This window comes from Peromyscus eremicus, chromosome 2 (genome assembly GCF_949786415.1).
Source record: "Peromyscus eremicus chromosome 2, PerEre_H2_v1, whole genome shotgun sequence".
NCBI lineage: Eukaryota > Metazoa > Chordata > Mammalia > Rodentia > Cricetidae > Peromyscus > Peromyscus eremicus.
The window spans coordinates 66926543-66950071 of NC_081417.1; the positions used below are offsets into that span (position 1 = coordinate 66926543).

A 23529-nucleotide genomic window follows, 5' to 3' on the forward strand; every position below is an offset into this window, starting at 1 on the left:
CTGGGTGCCCCTGACATGCAACAGTGGACCCCATACTGCGGAGCTGTTAAGAAGGGATAGATGAGAGGTCAGGACCCAGCTTCTGTGTCTTGCTGTTTCTGACGTGCTTGTGACCTTGTCCCCCAGGTGTGACCCTCCTCTCGCTGAGCCCAAGAGGAGGAGACTCTGAAAAGCACGCCTTGCTTGCTCCACGGGCATGGCCACTGTCAAGCCAGACAGCAACAAGTGTTTGAGGATGAGAGCCCTGGAGCCCTTGGGAACCACCCCGGGAGTGTACAGTGGTTCAGGATTCTGGGAAACAGAACGCAGTGCCTCAGAAACCAAACAGTGATTACCACCTGCTCCAGCAAGTCCACTCCTGGGAATAATTCCCCAAGAAATGACAGCAGGGACTTGTCATGTACACTCTGGGTGCCAGCTGATTTTTTTTCAGTACTCTGTCAAGGTATCTGCCAGAGCACAGAGCAACTGAAGGAGGGAGAGTTTTTCATTTTATTTTTAATATTTTATCTATCTATCTATCTATCTATCTATCTATCTATCTATCTATCTATCTATCATCTATCTGTCTGTCTATCATCTATCTATCTATCTATCTATCTATCTATCTATCTATCTATCATCTATCTATCTATGTATCTACCTATCATTTGTGTGTGTGTGTGTGTGTGTGTGTGTGTGTGTGTGTGTGTGTGAATGTATGCCACATGTGTGTGGTTGCCTGTTAGAGATATCCTGGAGCTAGAGCTACAGATGGTTGTGAGCTGTCCAACATGGGTCCTAGGAAATGAACTTGGGTTCTCTAGAATTCCTAGAGACAGGAGTGGCAAGCACTCATAACCACTGAGTCATTTCTGCAGCTCTGAGGAAGGGTTTGTTTTGGCTCACAGTCTGAGAGGGCACAGTCCGTTATGGCAGAAAATGATGGAGGAGTTCACGGTGGTGGGGTGTGCAGTAGGGAATTCTCACATCTCAACAGACCAGGAATCAGGGAGGGCTCAGGCCAGAACAGGAGCCAGGTTACAACCCTCACTGCCTGGCCCCCAGTGACCCACTTTCTCCAGTGAGACTCCATCTCCTAAAGGTTCCACAACTTTCCTAAATGGCACTATGAATGGAGGACCAAGTAGTCAAACACAAACCCATGGGGGAGATTTTACCTTCCAACTGTAACATCCACATTCCCAGGACATTATTCACAAGAGCCCCAAAGTGGAAGCAACCCAAGTGTCTGTTGCTGGATGGGCACTATAAACACATGGTGTGCACACACAGAGTGACATACTATTCAGCTTTCAAAAAGATTGAGATTCTGTGTATGTTACAACATGCATGGCTGTCTTGGTTAGAGTTTCTATTGCTGTTAGAGACACCATGAGCACAGCAACTCTTATAAAGGACGACATTTAATTGGGGATGGCTTACAGTTTCATATGTTTGGTTCGTTATCATTTTAGTGAGACATGGTGGTGTGCAGGCAGACATGGCACTGGAGAAGGAGCTGAGAGGTCTACATTTTGATCTGCAGGCAATAGGAAGTAAACTGTCTACACTGAGTGTAGCTTGAGCATAAGAGACCTCAAAGTGCACCCTCACAATGACACACTTCCTCCAATAAAGCCACACCTACTCCAACAAAGTCACACCTCCTAATAATGCCACTCTCTAAGAGCTTATAGGGGCCATTACATTCAAACTACCACAATGGGTTAATCTAAAGAAAGGCAGACCCAAAAAGACAATTACACAAGGTACGTGGAAGAGGCAAATTCCTAGAGACAGTCACTGGGGGTGGGCAGCAGAGTGGATTTGGTACTTAATGGGCTCAGAGCCTCAGTTTAGGGTGGTGCAAAGGTTCAGGAGATGTATAACATGGCAGTTACGTAACTTGAGAAGGCCCTTATTGCTGTGCACTTACAGATGGCCAAGGTGTTCTGTATACTTCATCCCAATAAAATAAACTTTCTTAGCTGTTCAGAGGTGGCACACACCTTCAATCCCAGCATTTGGGAGACAGAGGCAGGCGGATCTTTGTGAGTTCAAGGCCAGCCTGGTTTACAAAGCAAGTTCCAGGACAGCCAGGAATGTTACACAGAGAAACCCTATCTCGAAAAAACAAAACAAAATAAACAAAATAGACCTTCTTAGGTTAGCATTCAGAAGATACATCTAAAGCATACATCAGCATGGTTTTGGACAATCTGGCCCTGCATGTCACTGGCCGTCAGGAAGCCACTGCCAAGGAAGGGGAGCAGGTGTGCCAGAGGGAGCCGCCCTGCTTTATTTCCTTGAGAGAGAGATGCAGGTGGTTATTTGTGAATTCCACTTGAAGATTCTGGGTGTTCATTTTGCTCTACGGTTTTCTAGATGCTGGAGATGGTTCACGAGGGACATTTTGTAGCAGGAAGAAGCACTCTGCGTCCAGTGTGGTTGTTTTGTTGGAGGTACTGGGGACAGAACCCAGGTGTGGTGGTTTGCATGAGAAACGACTCCCACGGACTCATGCATTTGAATATATGGTCCCCAGTCAGTGGCGTTGTTTGGGGGAGGTTATGGACCCTTGAGAACTTGGAACCTTGCTTTTAGGAATCATGGTCTCCCTCCACGTCCAGGTAGGTTGAGATGTGAGCTCTCAATCTTGCTGTGGCCACCAGCCTTCCTTGCCGTTATGGATGCTATGCCTCAGCAGCCATCATCCCAAGTAACTCTTCTGTGAGTTGTTTTTGGTCATGGTGTTTTATCCCACAGCGGAAAAGAGCGTAGCAGCCCTGGTGCATGCTAGGCAAATGCTCTACGACCAAGCTCCGTTTCAGCCCCCGCTACAGTTTTTGCCTCTGCTTTGATAGAATATTAGAGACTAAGATGGGTAAATGCTGTCTCTGCTATTACAGCTCAGTTCTGTGTCCTCACGGCTTCCGGTCATAGGTAGGTCCCATCTCAGTGTTGCCTGCCTCGGGTGCGGGCACTGGGTGGCTGGCAACACAAATCAGTGTGCTCACTGCCCAAGGGGCAGGCAGTGTCGAGACCCAGCTCTCTATCCATGTGTCACTCACATTTAGAGAGGTGACCCAGCTTCCTCTGAACCTCGGTCTTCCTACCTGAAAATGGAGACATTGGGCAAACAGCTCATTGGCTGGATTCCAGGCTCATCCTGGAGCCGTGGAATAGCTTTGTAAGCTGTGGAGTTCTGTACACCGCTTAAAAGTGAGAAAGGACCCAGTGGTTGAGGTATCTATGAGTGTGTCAGGCCAGGTGTGAGAACTGGTGTTATATTTTGCTTGATAAATGAATAAATCCACCCTAAAGGTGTTCTCATCCTGCCTCGGATTTCACCCACAAGCAACTGAGGGAGACTCAATCTGGTGATCTTTCCACACTCCTGCCTGTGCTTCAGAGCAGGCCCAGTGCCCTGCTAGCCGTCAGCCCCCATTGCTTCAGCTCTTCGGTGTTTGTGCTTACCTCGGGTATTTATTCTGATGGACTTTCAGGGGTGGCAAGTAAAGAAAATCAACTAAGTGGCATTTCAAAGAAACAAGGTAGAGGATAGAAGGATGTAAGGCACCACCCCATCCTCACTTGGGGACTGGAAGACCCACTGCTCCGTCCCCCAGATGCCCAGGTTAGGCCTGAACCTGCAGGTTCTCCTGGGTAATGGGTCTGGTGTCTGAGCTGCTTGCTCTAGACCGCAGGTCTCAGATTCTAGGATCCTTTTCCCTCCTATTTAATAAAAGCAAGTACACGTTCTTCTGGGAAAGTAAAAGTCCTTCATTCTTGGGAAGATAAAACGAAGATGCTGATTGATGGATGATGGGGCTGATGAGTTCAGAACTGAGAAACTGGAAAACCATGAAATAGCAGAGCATATGTTTCAGTGGTTCAGGATACTGCAGGCTCAGCTGTCCCTGGGATCACATGGCTGCTGCTCCCTGCACAGTGCGAGTGTATTCTACCAAATATCACCAGAAAAGATCAAAACCCCAAATCCTAAGCTGTCAAATGGGAATCAGGGAATCACGCTTGTATCATGATAAAGTTGAGAGTTCCTTCTAGGAATGCTGTGACAGGATGTTGTATCTAGGTGACCCATGCTGGAGAATCACGTAACTGAGTCACAAACATGACCTCCAAGAAACTCTCATCATTACAACCTTGTGTTGGGCCATGTGGGCCAATGTGGAAATCTCCCAGTAATCTCACTGTCTACCCTACACTGCTTGGGTCCTGTGAAGACTTGCCCTGCCAGGCTCCTGTCCCCGCCATGCTCTGGTGCCCACATATAGAACCAATGAAGTCCCTCCTGTCCCTACCAATCCTCCACAGCAGCCTCAGATGCCTGACCTCCAGCAAGGCAATCTCGAGCCCAAGTGCAGAAGTCCCAGGATGAAGCCCAGGCAGTTGGGGTTTTGCCAACCTTGTTCTCAGTCAGCTCTACTGCTGGGGCCGAAATCACATCTCTTGTCTAACCACTAACTGGCTTTGGGACTTCATGCTTTCATGAACCACTCTCAAGGGCCCTGGATTTTCCGGGAAGAGACCTGTCTGTCTCTTCAGTCTCATGTATTTGTCTCATGCTCATTCATGCCTGACATTGACATCTCCTCTGCTCAGGCACTGGGGTAGCCAGTGATGGGCTTCTAATATGGCGCTGACCTACTCACCGCCCTGTATCTCTCTCTCTCACTAGTGGGTGAGGGAGACATCCTTCAGATGGCTTCTCTGGTGAATGCATGAGTACCTGCTGAGGCTCTTGAGTTTAGTGCAACAGAGTCAGACCCAGGCCAAGAAGAGGAGCAGGAAGTATCCCAGCCTGGGCAGCAGCATGTGCAAAGGTCCTGGGGTGGAGGAAGATGGTACAGAAACTAGACTATTGAACCTGGAATTAAAGAAGAGCCTAAAAGAATGGTTAGGGGACAGCGTTGGAATGAAGCAAGGGAGAAAGGAGAGGTGGGCAGGGCTAGATCACGTGAGCCATTATGAGGATTCAAGAGAGGAACTGACCTGGGTGGAGCTGTGTTTGCAGTGATAACTCAGGTTGCCGTGGGGGTCAATGAAGTGTGAGACATGAGGCGTGTGTGTGTGTGTGTGTGTGTGTGTGTGTGTGTGTGTGTGTGTGTGTGTGAGAGAGAGAGAGAGAGAGAGAGAGAGAGAGAGAGAGAGAGAGAGAGAGATCCAGCTGAGATATTCCAAAGGCTGGACCAGGGGAGACTGGGAGGCTGCCAGAAGCCACAAGTTACAGAAGCATTGAGGGTAACTGATAATCACTCTTCTATAGCTCTGTAAAAATTATCCCAGCAACTTCAAACGATAAGCACACATGGTCTCCCTTGTTCCCAGTGGTGGAGAACCAGAGCACAGTGGCATGGTAGCCCTGGCCAGGGCCTTTTTATGAAGCTGCAGACAAGATCGCACTGGCCTGTCACTGGGGAGATGGCCGTGCCTCGGGGTCACCTGAGGATGGCTGGGTGTCTCCCAGCTGATTGGTGGGATAAAAGTTTTTTATGTGAGTCCAGTGAGCCGCTCAAGTTCCTTGCTCTGAGTATAGGGGAAAAGGTTCTCAGCTGAGGACTGAGGCAGAGGTTCCACCCTCTCTACGTCCCGGCTCCCATCTTTCCCTGCTGCTGGGGCTCCTCTCCTGTCCTCTCCATCTCAGCTACATCTTGTCTGAAAAGTACTGACCAAGCATCCGTGGTCAGACCACTGGTCTCAGGCAGGGCAGGTTCAGAGCCGGTGAAGTGGGAGTGCCTGAGACTCCAACACACCTAGCTCTGACGGCCAGCCATTCCCAGGACACCATTCCCATGGAGGCCACCGCCCCCGCCCAGGAATCATCCAGAAAGACAGAGCTCCAGGTGAAGGTGGGGACAGATCTACCTGCACTTATGAGTCTGAACATTCTAATTAGGTTAGACATGAACTCAGAGAGAAACGAGTCCCCAGCTCTCCTACGGAAGCCGAGGTAACCCACTTACTTTGTCATTCACATGCACCCGCTATATATAGCGACAGATTGTGCTGGAATGTCACTCCTCTTACCTGACTAAAACGTATAATTATAGATTTACTTCTATTCATTCATGAAATGTGTCTTCACTTGATTAAACAGTTCATTCAAGAAAAATCCATTAACACGCGGAGCGTGTGCAAATACGGATCCTTCAATGCTGAGGGCGCCGACGGAGTTAAGATGCTAATTAGGCTAAATAGGCTTTGAAATGTCCCAATGTTTGAATAATTCAGGTCACTTTTACTGGGGCTCCAGCTCCCCAGGAACTACCATTAATTTAAACTAATTAGAAAATTAGCACAGAGAAGATCAAGGCAGGAAGAGATGGCTGACTTCAAAATGGAAGAGCTGTCACAGGAAAGGGGACACCTGGTTCTGGACACCCTGTAGCAGCCAGTGAACCAACAGTGAGAAGGGCCAGGAAGGTAGATCCTGTCTCAAACCCAGAAGGAGGAAGAAGTGGGGGGCAGAAAATGAAGATAATGACGTAGAAGATGAAGTAAATGTTCTAGTGAAGAGGAAAGTGGTAGTGAGCTCCCCATCACCAGAGGCATGCAAACAGGAGCTGGACACTAAGCAGAGACTTTTTTTCACCACCAATGTCTGTGGTTTTTCTACACTGTGCTTATCCCATTCGCTGTTCTCTTTGGATGTTAACGTTGCTGAAGCAATTCTGAGTAGCTGGGAGGGGTATTTTTGGCTCATCCCCTCCGCTAAGGTTTGGCCCATGCACTTAAATCCTTTCAGAAGTTTCTCTGTGTGGCAGAAAGCCACTCCTGTGGGAACAGAGATCCACCTACTTTTAGGGAAGTTAGTGCTTAATACTGTGTAGCTGGAGTTGAACCTGCATGAATGAAATGAAGGGCAAGTGTGCAAGTGAAGATGTGCTGTGTGGTGGTTAATGGTGGGTGTGCAAGGGAAGATGTGCTGTGTGGTGGCTAATGGTGGCTGTGAACTTGATTGGACCTGTGCAGGTCTGTGAGTTTCCTGGAAGGATTAATTGAGATGGGAATTCCCTCCCCAAGGTGGGCAGAGCCTTTCCCGCAGGGCCCGAGTGTAAAGAAGGCCAAAGGAGGAGCAGGGCTGCTGTCTGCATGTCTTCACTCCTTGCTGACCAGGGCATCTACTCCGGTGCTGCCCGGCTTCTGCCATCCTTCACAGACATCTGAACTCAGCTTCCTCAGTCTCCCAACGTGACTGAAGATGAGCAGCTTGGCAGCAATCTCCCAGGCCTGCAGAGTCGGGTTGTGACCGCCGAGGCACCCAGCCTTGTGGACTGAGCATCTCACAAGTTCTCAGCCTCTCCGGCATGCAGACAGCCATTGCTGGACTACCCAGCCTGCACTGTGCAGGCCAACCTAATAATCCCATGTCATACAGACTCATTCTATTAGTTCCTTTCCTCTAGAGAGCCCTAGTTCACAGTGGGAACTTCTTCTGGGTATTCACCCTAGAGACGGCAGCAACAAAGACTAAAGACACAATCCCACTGGAGTCTAGCCTGGTGGGCCAAGGCTGTTCATTTATTTAGAGCTGTGTGCGTGTGTGTGTGTGTGTGTGTGTGTGTGTGTGTGTGTGTGTGTACACTCATGTGTGTCTTTGTGTATATTTGTGTGTGACATCAGACACCTTCTCCAGTTACTCTCCCCCTTGTTTTCTGAAACAGGGTCTCTCACTGAGTAGAGTTCACCGACTGACTAGACTGGCCGGCCTGGGATCCTCCTGTCTCCACACCCCAGCGCTGGGACTCCAGGCGTGTATTTGTGTATGTGTTGTACATGTGTATATACTGTGATGCTTCACGCCTGTGGCAGGCACTTTACCCACTGAGCCATCTGTCCAGCCCCACAGCGGCTTCTAGTCAGAGTTACTTACAGGAACCTGGGCAACACACAGGTTTCTCTAAGGCAGTGGCTCTCAGCCTTCCTAACGCTGGGACCCTTTGATACAGTTCCTCATGTTGGCGCGACCCTCAACCATAGAATTACTTTCATTGTCATTTCATATCTGTAATTTTGCTAGGGTTATGAATCCTAATTAAATATTTATGTTTTCTGACGGTCTTAGGTGAACCCTGTGAAAAGGTCATTTGACTCCCACAAGGGTCATGACCCACAGGTTGAGAACCGCTGCTCTAAAGGAACTGTCTCACTCTTCCAGTAACCACTGACCACTTTCGTGTCTTCAGGGGTGGGGGTGGGAAGTCATGAGCCCCACCCCCACCCCCGCCACAGTAGAACGTTAGTGGGCCCGGTTTTGTGCAGGTGATACGTGGGTAATCACAAGTGCTAAGAGTTCAAGAGGACAGCGGTCATGTTAAGTGCAGAGGACAGCACTCCACAAAGAAGTGCATTCGATGCTCTGTGTGCAGGCCGTGGGAGCGCAGATGCACCTGTGCACGAGCATCCCCAGCTGTGCACTAGCATCCCCCGCTGTGCACTAGCATCCCCCGCTGTGCATTAGCATCACTGACTGTGCACTAGCATCCCCCGCTGTGCACTAGCACCCCTCGCTGTGCACTAGCTTCCCTCACTGCGAAGAGTCAGCGGGCTGGGTGGTGATCTCAAGACAGACTGAGTCCTAATCTTGAACCCGACACCACAGGTGAGGAAGGATGGAGAGCAGAGTGGCTGCCACAAGCCCGTGCTGGGTTTCCTTTTCAGAGAAAGGCCAGGTGAGAGTGGAGACACAGACAGGGGGGAGATGGTCACGTGAAGCCTTGTCTGCAGCCACCAGAGCCAGAAGAGGTGAAGACCAGTCAGCCCCACTGACACCTTGACTGAGAGCCCAGGAACTCCAGACTTGACAGAAAACACACTTCTGTTGCTTCAATCTCCAGTTCATTCTGTTTCACGTCAGCCATCAAGGAAGTGAACACATGGGGCCTCCAGAAACCCAAGGGAGGTTCCCACAGAGTAGCTGATGTCCTGCTCCGTGTAGACCCTCACACCCCCTCCTCTGGGCTGCCTGAAGGGAACCCGCTTTCTCTCTCCATGACGGCACCCTGTCTGTCCCAGGACATACAGTGTGTCTTATTTCTCCATTACTGAGAACAGGAACATAGATGGGAGAGTGGGCAAAAGCGAGTTGGACTTTGGGGCACCTTGCCGGGGTCTGAGAAGGGGGTACTTGGACTTGGGGTTGCCTTGTAAGGCGCTGATGCCGGTGGGGTTGGTCCACGTTCCTTTCCACACAAGCTCCTCGCATCCTGGAGGGAGTTGGGGTCCCGCGTAGTGTGGCACACAGGAAGCCTATGAGGAGTGAGCGCAGGATGGAAGGATGCCCAAGGAGCCCGAATCCATTCACACTTGGTTGCCGGGAGGGGGGGGGGGCGGAAGGCTAAAGAGGAGAACCCCATGGAGTCGAGTCAATGGGGAGCAGTGAAACGACTTCCCGGGGTGGCCCACAGCTCCACTGTGGTGTCCACTCCTCTGTCTGATGTCCCTGTCCCTCCCGTGGCAGCTTCCTCTCTCTCTTTGAGCTCTGTGCTAAGTCCCTGCCCTCTTTTCTCTAAGACAGGTCCTTGAGTATGTGTGACCCTGGATGGATCCTTGTGGGCCCTCCCATTCTTACAAATTGAGTGACACCCTTTTAGGGTACCCCAATCTGGCTCTCCAGTTTAAATTCCTTTTTTTTCCCCCTGGGCACTACCATGGACACCACGTCTAGAACCTTCTATAGGAAGCTCTTATTCCCATCACTGGTAAGATTCACCTATGACTAAAATGGGTAGCCTTATCACCTAGCATTATCATATACCTTCTTCAAGACAGACTGGTTTAGCTTGCTTGGCCTGACTCAGGGAGAGAGCACTGGCACTAACCAGGCAGTATCTCTTGCTGGGACCCAACACTTGTCCTCACCCACACCCGCAGCAGCCTGGTCCTGCTCCCTCTGGAAACTGACTTTAATGAGAGGCATCTCCGACTGTTCTGAGACTCTCAGTCCTGTTAGTCCAGTGGGGAGTTGGGGGGATGTCTCAATAGGTATCAGAAAAACAATGGGATCCAGGGGCTATGAGGGCTAATGGGTGGCCCAGTAGGAGTCAGACAGCCAATGGGATCCCAGCAGGGGTCTGAGAGCCAATAGGAGGCCTGCAGGGTTCAGAAAGCCAATGGGAGCCCCGCAGGAGGCAGAAGGCCGAAAGGACTCCGGAAGGCATCCGAGGGGTAGGAGACCAGCGGGTGTGAAGAGGCCCGGTGGCAGGTCTCAGCAGGCGCTGGAGGGCTAATGAGAGGTCTCGGCAGGTGTCGGAGGGCGACAGGAACTCGACAGGCACCACAGGGCCCAAGAGAGACCTCAGCAGGAGTCAGAGGGCAGGGAGGAGAAAGAGTTAAAAGTTCCGGATCTTTCTTTGCAGCCCCCTTCTCTCCGGCTGGGCTCCAGCGCTCTTAAGCTTGGCCCCTCCTCTTGCAGGTGGGGGCTGTGACTCCCACCATTGCTAGTCCTTGGGGCCTCATTAGCCTGATTAGGTTCCCTGGCCTTGCCCGAAATGCCCCTGTGAAGCTTGCTTTCTTCTGACCCCCGACACCCCCCCCCCCACGTGTCATGTTTCCTACAGGGCCCTAATGGATAGAACACTCGTGCTTTGCGGGTGCAGGTTACCCAAGGATAGCCTGATGCCTCTACTCACATCATGTCATAATCCGTACAGTTCTTTTACACACTTGCATGAGTCACGTGCGTTCCTGGGCTCTGCTCAGTCTTGTAGCCCCATGCAAATAGCTCCTTCCCATGACGTCCTCTAGGGGGTTCCTAGCTCAGCTCTGGCCCTCTGATGCCTGTCCTGTCGTGCCCCCCAAACTCCTGCCCCCGTACCTCCAGCCTCATTTTATTGGTTCGTTAACCAAGAAGTTCCTCAGATCACCTGGAGAATCACTGGGACTCTCACACAAGGTCCCCTCAGACCCAGGCTCCCCACGGCTCCTGACAGAGAGAAACTGAGCTGTCTCAGCTCCCTCAAGGTTAGGAATGACAACCTGTCCATCCCTGGCCAGGAGCCTGGAGCCAGTCTCACCCTGGCAGGTGCTGAGTGTGCGTCTTGGGTGGACACCGCCCCCAGTGCTGAGCAGGCTGGAGCGGCATCAGGACCTGGACCATGCTGAGCTCAGCAGTTTGGACAGTGCAGCTTCCCTAGGAGTTGGGAATGGAATCGACTCTGCAAGGCCTGAGTGGAATTTTCCAACTGGGATGCAAACCTGAAAGCCAGGACAGTTTAGCGTCATGGCGGCTTGTTAGCCCACCCATGTGCCTTGGGCTGACTGCAGGCTGTGTGAGTCCCTGAAAGGTCCCAGAACGATGGCCTGCCTCAGAAAACCACGAGTGGACGAATGAGACCACAGGACGCCTCCTACCTGTGATGTACCACTGAGTGCTTCGTGCCGACTGAGGGGAGTCTAGAGAGGAAGACTATGCCCCTTTGTTCCAGGAAGTAAGAAGAAGGCTTAGGTAGAAATGCCAGAACACTCTAGAGAGGGGTATGACAGAGAGGAGAAGCCAACACACTTCTTGTGAGTGGAAAGGTGAGGGCGACGGTGGTGTCCCCATCGCCAGGGCCCTTCAGATGCCCAATCTCTTGCTCGTGTGAGGTTGTCACTTTTGGCCACTGGTGTGGACCTAAAAGGCATAGTTATGAGCAATTTGTGGGTAAGTATAATGAGACACAGAGAGGTTGAGGCAGCGGCCTAAGGTCACACAGCTCACACAGAACACACTGAACCAAGACTTCACTTTAGTCTTATTTCTTGCCCACAACAGCAGGGAGCAGCTATCTTTTCCCAAAAGGGGACAGAGTGTAAGTGGTTTAGGCATTGCTAGTCTTCCTGGCTCTGACCCAACTAAGTTCTGCTGTTATATTGCAAAAGAAGCCATACGCCACACACAAAGCAATGAACGTGTCTGTGTTCTTATAACCTTGAGCCCATGGTTCTGTGCTTACTGCAGGCTGTGGGAGAGAGGGAACCACACAGACCTGGAGTCCCACCGCTCTGCTTCTGGTAGCCCTCCGTCTTGACCACTCCAGGTGAACCAGAGAACTCTGGAACCCCTTTGTCTTCTGAAAAAAAGGGTACCTCCACAGCTTACCCCGGGGGATTGTAAAGTTAAAAAACGGGATCATTCACGCTAGGTGTGAGGGACAGTGGTTATATCAGGGACATCTAATCAAAGAGAGGGTAAGAAAATATGCTCAGGGTTCAGGATTTGGGGGGCAAGCGGCGGTAATGCCATTGAACTAAACCCAAGAGGTCTGTGGTCCCTGCAGGAGAAAGCTAGCCTGCACCCCATGAAACCCCAAAGGGATGCGCAGATGCCCCTGGTGGGAGAGATCTTTTCACCACTCCCCGGAAGGAGCAGCTGTGCCAGCGTGGTGACTCCCCACAGAGGGCCAGAGGCAGCTGTTCACAGGCTGGATAAGGCCAATTGTGTGCTGTGCTGTGTTCTGGGGCGGGCTGCCAAGCCGAGCTGGGGTGCCTGTGCACCCCACCCCTCCACCGCCTGCCGCCCTGCTGCTGACTCACCAGCAAGACGTGAATGTGCCAGAAGGATCCGAAATGGCTCTCTAGTGAAACACATGGCTTCTGGAAGGGACACATGGGGACCAAGAGTCAGGGAACTGCTTTTGCTGTTTCCATTTGGAGGCTGTGACCTTGGCAGGGCAGGGAGGATGTGGGGGAAGCTCCATCAATATTGCTGAAGGCTGGGCTATGGATCAGGTTGCCGGATGATGAGTCTCTCCCTGGCACTGGCAGCAGGCACTGCCCGAGCCTGGCAAAGCCATGTTTGGCGGGAGAATTTCTCATCAGAGGGCATGCTAACTTGAAATCTGAGAGGGAGAGGGAACGTGCCCAGGAAAACAAAACCAAAACTATAAAACCAGATGATGTGAGGGTCAGCTTAGGGGAAGAACTTACGAGGGCCATGGAGCAGGGAGCGCCGAGGACTTCTCATCGGCCTCTACGCCAATGTGCAAAGCAAGAGGCCATCTTAGCTATAAAGACAGGAAAGCTGAGCACAGATGTCCACCTCCCACCTAAGCTACCTCCTTCTGCAAGTGACAGAAAGGACCTTGCAAGGGAGTACAAAAATAGGAGAATCTGCCTCAGTGCTGGAAGAAGAGGAGCGAGAAGATGAACATGCCAGCAATTTTGAGGAATTTCAGCTAGGTATGATGCCAAGGAAACCAGATTGAAAGCTGACTCACAGCCCTGCTTCCCAAGAAGGGGGCACTGCGCTGTAGGGAGGGTGAACATGCCGGGCAGGGGGCTGACCACATAGCCTAAGATGGATGGCTCAGCGCTGGGGGATAGCCTGGGTCACAGGAGGGGTACGGAGCCCACTCTGGGGACCCCCTTCTCTCTATGTAGCCCACCCACTTGACCAATGGCTTGGCCATGCTGCCTGATAACAGGCAAGCAGAGCTGTCCAAGTCCAGTTTCCCCATGGACAGTCCAGGTGCCTGCCAGACACTGCAGGTAAGGGCATCGAGGGCAGAGGCCAGCAGCGACCCTGAACATCTGGAGCAGCTGTTCCCTGCCTGCAAGGAGAAATCATGGATACAGTTCTGCACTATGCAACTCCTTGCCCATCAGCCACCTGTCCCTGGCTATGGAGTTTTGTATTATCTCAGACTCAGGTGGGAAGTGTAGCAGAGGCAGCTGAAGCAGTGGAGACCCAGGGCGAGTTCACTACCGATGCAAGGCAGAGCCGGTCAGGGAAGGCCCAGGATGCCCTTGGAATCTGCGGAGACTGTGAGTGGTGAAGGAAACAAACACAGAACACAAGCAGAGGGGACTTCCTCAACAGACAGATTTGCTACCGGAAGTAAAAGGTAACAGTGACATGAGTTTTGTACTTCAGAGTTGACAGAAGCAGAACTCTGAAATGCTGGAAATGCTAGATACAATAAAAGAACCCGGAATTCAAAGGACCCCAGCAGAGCTGAGAAAGCAATAGCAGGAGATGAATTAGATGATCAAATATGGGTGTTAAGACACATTAGACGCCGTCAGAAGCCAACCTTAGTTACAGCATACCGACCACGACAGTTGTTGAGGATAATCTGAGGTTGCCAGGAGGTAGCATCTCCTGGATGTGGTCAGCAAGGGCGGAGAGAAAGATGCCAGAGAGAAAAGAGCAGCATGAAGGGTAACTCCAGAGACTTCACTCTGGAGTTAGAAGTATTTCTAAGAGGGGTGGAGGCGGTAATGACTCTTCCCGTAGCTGTGACAATACTTGACAAAAGCAACTTGAAATAAGGGATTATATTGGTTCATAGTTTAAGGAATACAGGATTCGGTCCATGTGGAGGGAGGGGGCATGGCAGCGGGACATGAGGCAGCTGGTGACGTCAGTCCATGTGGCTAGGGGGGGCACAGCAGTGGGGCATGAGGCAGCTGGTGACGTCAGTCCACGTGGCTGGGGAGGGCACAGCAGTGGGGCATGAGGCAGCTGGTGACATCAGTCCATGTGGCTGGAGGGGCACGGCAGCGGGGCAGAGGGAGGAATGCTGGTAGGTGGGTACTCAGCTCACTTTCTCCTTCTTATTCAGTTCAGGAACAGACCTGTGGACTGGACCCCAGCTGTGTTCCCGTGGTCTTTCCTCCTCAGTTAAACCTCTCAGGAAATCCCTCACAGACATGCCCAGAAGCATGGTTCTAGATGGTTCTCAATCCACCCAGGTTGACACTGAAGATGAACCCTTGCCGAGTCCGAAACAATAGAGAGATCATTACAGATCTAATAGAAGAAAACTTTCACAATAGGAAGACCAAAGTCTTCAAACAAAAGCTGCAATCATGTTTTAGGAAAAGTATACACATATCAGATAGGTTTACCAGTCATGCTTGTTGTAGCTTTATTCACTATAGCAAGGAAATGGAACCAACTTAGGCGTCTAACAGATGAATGGATAGTGAAAATCTGATACATATACAATGGGATCCTATTCAGCTCTAAAGAAAAATGAAATCACATTTTCATGAAAATGGATGGACTTAGAATGTATGTTAAGCAAGGACACACACTCCCAGAGAAAACCACATGCTCTCCCTTTGGTGTGGAAAATGTGGGTACAGGTAAAACATGCAGAATGGGGAACAAAGGGGTATTAGGCGACAAGGAAAAACCAATGTGGGTAACAGACACTTGCGTCATGAAAGAGAATATAAAGCTCTTTTTCTAGTTTGATCTATGGCGTGGAACTTTTTTGTGTGTGTGGTGGTGGTGGATAAGTACATAAAATATATTTGAAAACAAAATTGTAAAATTGTGTGAACACACAGTTCCAGGATGGCTGTTCTAACTGTTCAGGAGTTCGCTGAGATGACAGCCGTGGGGTCTCCATTGTGTGATATTTTTTTATTTGCAAGTGCTTAATAATAGAGTTTTAATAAATTTTTTAAAAGACTAAATTCCTCAAAGAAAGCAGTAGTCGTGTTTTAGAATAAGCATTCAAATATCAAATGTGTGATATTTTCTTTCTTCATTTCAAAGATGAAGAATTCTGTAAGTAGCTAATACAGGGCAAGGCTGTTATCAACAAAACAACTGAATTGGAGTTATTAAACCTTGATGCAATGTCTGGAGAGGTTTGGAGAAGACAGGTGGACAACTTGTCATTCAAGGGAGACAACAGAAAGAAGCTGTCCAGGTAGACAGAAAAGTCATGTGACCATTCTGACAACCAGGACTTAAATATGCCCTCATGCTCAGCCACAAATGAGACAAAGACCTGCACAGATCAAACCAGCCAACATCACAGCATGGGGAGGGCAAGGGTTCAGGAGCTCCTACCCCTAGCAAGGAGCTCCCATCCCTGAGGAGCCCCCACCCCTAACTGAGGAGCTATTGGCAGTTAATGGCTTCTGGGCCAGGGGAAATTTTTTTTTAAGGGCGTGGCCTCTGGTAGAAAATCTTGGACTTCTATTGGGTCTGCTTTCACTGACCACTTTCTGGTGTGTTTTCTCATCTTGGCTGCATAGCTGATATCTGTGTGCTTCTCTCCAGTGGCCGGTCTGGTACCTAAGTTCATATGGGCAGCACAAATGGGACTGAATCGGTTTTTTAAAAAACCATCAACAAAAAGAAAACATGAAGCTGAGAGGGGCTAGGGTGGGTCTGGGAGGAGTTGGGGTAAGAATAGGGGCTGGGTATGATCAAAATACATTGCAAGCATGTATGAAGTTCTCAAAAAATAATACAATAGTATATTCAAAACCCTAATAAAAGATGCACGTGTGCTGGAGAGGCAGAACAGTTCAGACATGTCAGTAGACACTAGCTGGTTAAGTGAGGATTTGAATGCTAAATCATGCCTCCTGCCATGTAGTTTCAAAATAAAATCAATATGTCAGATTACAGTTGACAAGAAATATCTATAATGTAAGAAGTAAAATGGAACAAAAACCCAGTATTAGAGGCGATGGGGGCAGGGGGCCAATGGTGTCATAACTTCTGGAGCTTGCCACAGACATCCCCGCATTTCTATATTGGAAATTAAACAAGTAGAAGCAAATATTTTAAATGTAAACAAAACAGCAAAAATACTTCATTGTAGTGGTGAGGAAACAGCATTTATCTAAAAGTATAGTATTGGCTAAAACCACGATCAAACATAAACTTAACTCTTAGCACATGTGCATCTTTTATTAGGGTTTTGAATATACTATTTTATTATATTTTGAGAACTTCATACATGTAAATGCATTTCAGAGCAATCAAGATAAGAGTGAAGAGCAAGTGTGGAAATCCAATTAGAAAAAGAATGACAACATAGAGAAAATATTAATGAGAAAAACAAAAGAAAATAAAACAAAATGGCAGAATACCAACAAGACTCAAAAAAAGATCTGAGTTTGCCCTTTTCTTTACAGGACAAGATAACAATGCTTCACCAAAAATTTAGCTTTTGCCCCACCCCCTGCTTTGCTTCCACCAATCAGGATGGCTGTTTTATAAAGCAGATGCATGGAGTCTGGGGTGGGAAAATGGGAAAATGGAAGGAGCCTAAGAGACAGGCTTTCTGGTGGAGGAGGGGAGGGGAGGGGAAGGGGAGGAGAGGGGAATGGGAGGAGGGAAGGGGAAGAGGCCAAGAAGGATTTTAGATTCACAGGAGGGGCTGAAGGTGCAGGGAAGTGTGCCCAGGGAACCTGGATCAGAGCTGTAACCTGGCAGACCAGTGCCATCAGCGCCACCAAGTGACAGCAGGAAGCAGGGGCCGCAGACGGTGGGCGTTTTCAGATTTTGTATTGGGTCAGCCCCTGGAGTCACTGCTCATTTCAGAGAAGGCTGTGACCAGAGTTCCTAATCGTAGGAACAAAAACTAAAATCACAAAACTCTTAAAAGAAAATTTAATGACATTGGACTAGACAGTGCTCCTTAAATCTGAGGACTGAGGCAAACTCCTCCCTGCAACCCCACTCTGGGCAGGGTTTCTCTGTATACCCCTGGCTGTCCTGGAACTTAGTTTACAGACCAGGCTGGCCTTGAACTCAGAGATCTTCTTGCTTCTGCCTCCCGAGTGCTGGGATTAAAGGTGTGCACCACCACCACCTGGCTTCAAAAGACACCTTTGACTTCAAATATAAAAGTGTGTTCACAAAGGGCTTCACGAAGAAAGTGAAAAACATCCCCAGGAGGCAAGGAAACACTTCAGATCTTATCAGGACAGTCCTCAGCCTGTGAACGACCACTTCTGGGTGTTTGAATTTTCAATGGCACAAAAGTGAATTTTGAAGTTTCCCTCTCAGGCTAGTGATACGTGGGATGGTACTCTCCCTGACTCTGAGTAGCATCGAGCCACAGTTCCACTGAGCCACACATGCCTCAGCATGAAAAATCCGTTCTCCACAGCAGCCCATGTTACTGTTGCTTCTCGGTTACATACGTTCAATAAATCGCATTAACTACTTAATACTTTGTTTCTAATTAATTCATTGGTTGGTTGATTTTGAGGCAGGGTTTAATGCAGCCCAGAACTTGCTATATAAGCAAAGATGACCATGAACTTCTGAGTCTCCTGCCTCCATCTTGGTAGTGCTAGAATTACAGGCATTTGTTTTGTTTCTGGGACAGGGTCTCTTTCCATAGCCTTGGCTGTCCTGGAACTCATAATGTAGACCAGGCTGGCCTTAAACTCACAGAAATCCACCTGCCTCTGCCTCGCAAGTGCTGGGATTAAAGGCGTGCACGGCATGCCTAGCTATGCTCAGTTTTACATGGTCCTGGGGTCCGAACCCAGGGATTCATGCATGTTAGGCAAGCACTCTACTTACTGAGCTACACCTCCAGCCTGACATTTTCTTTTAAATTATCCTTTGTGTAGACCGTTTTGTACACGTGTAGGCTAGTGTAAGTGTCAGAGCACATGGAAGACAGCTCAGGCTAAGCCACAGTGCTTGCTGGGTTAGGTATGTTTAAATACATTTTGATCTACTCTATCTAGTTCTTACATTTCAGTCTACAAGTTCAACAGGATGTCCCCCATTTTAAGCTTTGAGTCAGGAGGCACGAGTATCCGATATGGATCTAATATCCAGGATATATGAAGAATTCTTATAACCCAATATCAAAAGAGACAAATGACCCGATTAAAAATTAAACAAAAGATTCAAATAGGCATATCTCAAAAGAGGATACACAAGAGTCCAGAGGAACATGCAAAGATTTTCAACATCTTTACAGATCCAAGGGGAAATACCACCAAACCCACAACGAGGCACCATTTGTCGTCCACTGGGGTGGCTATAATTTTTTAAATGGAAAAATGCTGGTAAGGACCTGGAGAAGTTGGAACCCTTACATGTGGCTGGTGGGAATGTGAAGATGGCTTGGATGTTGGTACAAATCAGAGGGAGGGTGGTTTAACCATTTGTCCAAATGTTTATGTAAACGCAGAGCTACCATGTGGGCTCAGTGGGTCCAGCCCTTGGATGGGTGCACATGCAAAAGAATCAGGAACATATGTACACCCCCCAAAAACGAGTACACACAAACGTTTATGGCAGCATTGTTCATGGCAGAGCAAGGCAGAAACAACCAAAATACATATAACCTGATGAGTGAATTAAAAATTGTGTTATGGCCTCATAATGGAATATTATTTGGCCATAAAAAGAGCAAAGTGGTGATACGTGTTGCTATATGGATGAATCTTGAGAACATTATGCTAGGTGAAATAAGTTCAACCCAATGGGCGATATATTTTATGATTCCATTTATAAGCAAGTCTATTAGAGGCAAATTCATTGAGACGAAGGAGTACCTGTTCTCAGGGGCCGGGATGGGGGGTATGAAGGCTAATGGACACAGATATGGAATGTCTTTGGGGACAAAGACATGTTCTAGATGAGGTAGGACAATGGTTGTATCCCTGTGTGTGTACCATGGAAAAGTAAACTGGATACTTTAGGATAGTTTTCCATGTTTGATTTGTTTTCTTCAAAGTAAATAAAAAAAACAAGCCGGGCGGTGGTGGCGCACGCCTTTAATCCCAGCACTTGGGAGGCAGACCCAGGCGGATCTCTGTGAGTTCGAGGCCAGCCTGGGCTGCCAAGTGAGTGCCAGCAAAGCTACACAGAGAAACCCTGTCTCGAAAAACCAAAAAAAAAAAAAAAAAAAAAAAAAAAAAAAAAAAAAAAACAAACCAAAAAAAAAAACCCAAAAAAACAAAAAAAACAAAAAACAAAGCACTCTCTGTTAGAGTCTCTGGTGATTCAAAGCATCAGCCAGGCTCGTAGAAGGTTCACAGATCCCCTCCCAGAACCTGAACAGTCCCTCCATGTTCCTCCTCCATCTGCCCTAGCCATAACGGCCTCTGATGGTACTTCTTTTCACACCAGATCCCTCATGCCAGCACCCTCATCGGCTGTTCCTTCTGGAGCTCTCCTATCCCTGACAAGCTGACCGGGAGGCAGCCTGGAGGTTCTTCTCACCTGACCGCACTCTGCACTGTCCAGCAGAACCCCTGACCCTGCCTGACTAATCTCTTCGGCACACGCTGTCATTTCACATAAGAGTCACGGCCAGCTTCTCTTCTTGTCTGCTTCCCTACATAAGGATGCAGATTCCCCGTGGGTAGGGAGCAGTCCATTCTCTGCTGTGTTCCTGTGACTGGAACTGGATGCACTTTATAAACATGTGCTGTGTGAGTGCATTATGAGATGAATTCAAGAAGACCAATGCCTGCGATTTCTCACACTTGTACATGGAAGAAAAGACAACGTGGCTACCAATTTAGAGTCTAAGCAGCCACCGTTTTGTAGACTGAAGATCGACATGCCTATACGGAGCAAATGAGAGCAGAACATCTCTTGAGATGGTGAGGAATACCCAACTGGCACCACACCTTGCCAGTGACATTCTCATTGATGGTAAGCATGAGACGGGATTACTCAGTATTATCATTATTTGAAGACATCACTCTAACGTTTGGTGAACACAACAAGACGAATAGCAAGAGCAAATGACAGTGGGTGGCCCCTGGGTGCTGTTCAAATCCTTGAGTACTTACGCATATTAGCTATTTTAATACTCACAACTCCTGAGGTAATGTGAGCATGCCCCCGCTTTCAGAGACACGGGAAAATTAAATGATGTGCCCAAAGTCACCCAGCCCCTGGGGAGCTCAGCTAGAGTTAGACACATGTCTGAAACCAGCTAGAAACCTCCCCATTTGCTCTGAACAGCTGTGCAGGGTGGCACAGTGAGAAACCAAGAAGATAAGGATGCTGTGATGCTGGAAACCCGAAGCAGGTTCATTCTTTACATGGATGTTGCTGCCGACTGCCTAGAAAACTCAAGGGAATTAAGAAAGGATGGATTTCCAGAAGCAATATGTTCAATATCCCTAGTCCTAAGAGGTGCATGGAGATCAATGGCTTTCCTATATGCCAGCGATAACTGCTTTAAAAATATCCTGGAAAGTAGATGTCATTCCCCAAATCAATCCTTAACACAGGACACAAAAATAACCCCAATGCCAAGGGAAAGGACCTACATAAAGAAAATGAGGCTACTTCACCAGGAACCAAACGAACCACATCCATGTTCATGAATGTACACCAAGGGCCACAGAGACATCACATTTTCACCAGAGCAATCAGAGAGGCCAGAATTCAGGCAGGAGTACCAAAGCATTCTGGGAGCCTTTCCACAATAAACTTGGTGGAAATAAGGCTTGTGAGCAACACAGGGAGGATTGTGCTTTAGCTATGTTATAACCGAGCACCCCTCAAAACACAGGGTGCCAGGTCCACATTGGTGCTTAGAGCCACAGGACAAGTTTAAACACAGGAACAGAGGATGAAGCTGGTGCAGCTCAACTCGGTGCCACTGAGTCCCTGGGCACTCATTGAGGTTAGTGACACGTGCTGAAATGATAATATTTTGGACATATTTCGGCCAAGGAAATGCATTATTAAAGTTAATTTTACCTATTTATTTTAACATTTTAAAACGTAGCCACAAGAACATTGAAAATCACATCTGTGGCTTGGGCTACATTTTTGCCCTGCAAAACTGGCCAAAAGCATATAGAAATGTATGTTATTTTCTAAAGGTCAACGTTAGCATAGGCATTTAAATGAGTCTAGAATAGATACAGCCATTAAATGATGAAAGAATAATTGAGTGTCTGGGAGCAGGAGGAGAAAGATTTGATGTTTCAGACTTCCTTTACGGAAATTCCAGATAAGCTGAAATGCAGTGACAGACGCACTAGAAGAAAACAGAGACGTAGCCACAAGAAGCCCTGTAAGAGGAAGCTCAGCACAGCATTAAAGGCGGGAAACACAGCCAGGCTAAATCTAACTACATAAAATCTCAAGATTCTCCACGTGTCATGTAACATCAAAGCCAAGGTTCAAGGACACATGAAACATCAGCACATACCTACCACAAACGTGGCAAAGAGCCGGTAGCCTCATACAAAACAGGCTCACAAACCTGCCAGGGAAGGACAGTCAGAAAAAAAGTGCCAATCACATGAGCCGCCAAACTCACAAAAGGAAAATTAGAGACAAGAGGATCCTTAGGAAAGATCTCAATAGTAATCAAAGAAATGCAAATTAAAACAGCCGTTGCCAGGGATGAGAGAATACTTGACGCAGAACTGGAATTCATTGGTGTGATCTATTCGGAGGACAATTTGGCAATACACACAAAAGGTTCAAAATTCACGAGTGCTATTTCTAGGAACCATCCTTGGAAAATAATCAGAGATGCGCAGACAGAAGTTCCAATGTGAGTCCATTGTATCTGTGCGTATAATCAGTGAAAACTGGCACTTACCTCCATGTTCTGTAACAGGGCCTCGCTTGAGGAAATGATAGCATGTGCAACAGCAGGATTTTTTTTTTTTTAACAGAGACTGGATGGAGGTGACAGGATACAGATCTGCCTCTTCCCTCATTCCAAAATATCTTGAATTGACAAATAAAAGTTTTGAAGGAAAAAAAAGTACTAATAGTTCTGGAAGGCCATCAGCAGGCAGAGTATTTGCAGAATTTCTGGGACATGGGAAGGAATGGACAGATAGTCAAGTGACTAAAACCAGGAAAAAGCACCTGAGACACATGCCCCAGAGGGCTAGGCAGCGAGGGTCACCAGAGTGCTTTCCCAGTGCTGAGTCAGGTGGTGGGGACACTTGCTGACCTGGGAGGATGCTCAGGAAGGGGACAGCACTCATGTCCGTGGACCTCTTCTGTTAGTAGGAAAACCATCATGATCCGAGCCTGATGCTAAGGGGGGTTTGTGGGCTTCACCCTCCTGAGGTCCATGTGTAGGAGACTTGTTCTCTGTGTGGCTGCCGTGGGAGGTGCAGACCTTGAGGACATGTGGCCTGGTCAGAAGTAACTAGGTCGCCAAAGGTGTTCCTTTCAGAAGGAAGAGATGCTTCCTCAAGAGAGGGTTGATTAACCCATCCTTCCTTTTTCTCACACCCTCGAGTCCACAGTGAGGCTAGACTAGAGTCCTACTGCTATGGCACCGGACCTCCAGAATGACGAGTTGGACAAATATTTTCTCTTTATATATTTTCACTTTATATAGAAAGTGCATACCCAGTCACCAGTGTTTTACAATAGCAATAGAAAAATGGACTAGCATATTGGGTTATGACTGATTTTTAATTTTCCTCTTTTCCCTGCTATTTTGCCAAGTTCCTGCCTTAAGAATTTTTCAATATTACAGCTAGAAAATAATAATCAATATTTTAAAAGAAAAAGAAAAGAAAACTTGGCATTTACATGCAAAGAGTAACCACAGCTTTATAACTTTTCTTCTTCATGACGGCAGGGACCTCCGGCTGGTCTCTGGCTTTGGGTCTGCTTTCCCAATGGCCCCTCAGGACTGTGACCCCCCCACTCCCTTCTAAAAATGTTCCGTGGCTCCCTTTAGCTGACAGGAGACTTGGATTCCTTGCAGCTGGATCTCCCAATAAACTATTCACTCTTTCTTGAGGTTCTAGGTTCTGCACACCATCCCCACACCACTCCTTTTCTCACGTGGCCCTGATGCTCCTGAAGTC

The 23529-nt window shown here is 48.3% G+C and overlaps 1 protein-coding gene across 1 annotated transcript in view; it reads right to left on the minus strand.

Moving 5' to 3' along the window:
- Positions 1 to 23529, minus strand: part of Gabbr2 (gamma-aminobutyric acid type B receptor subunit 2) — a 349015-nt gene that overhangs the window by 165991 nt on the left and 159495 nt on the right. The window lies entirely within an intron of this gene.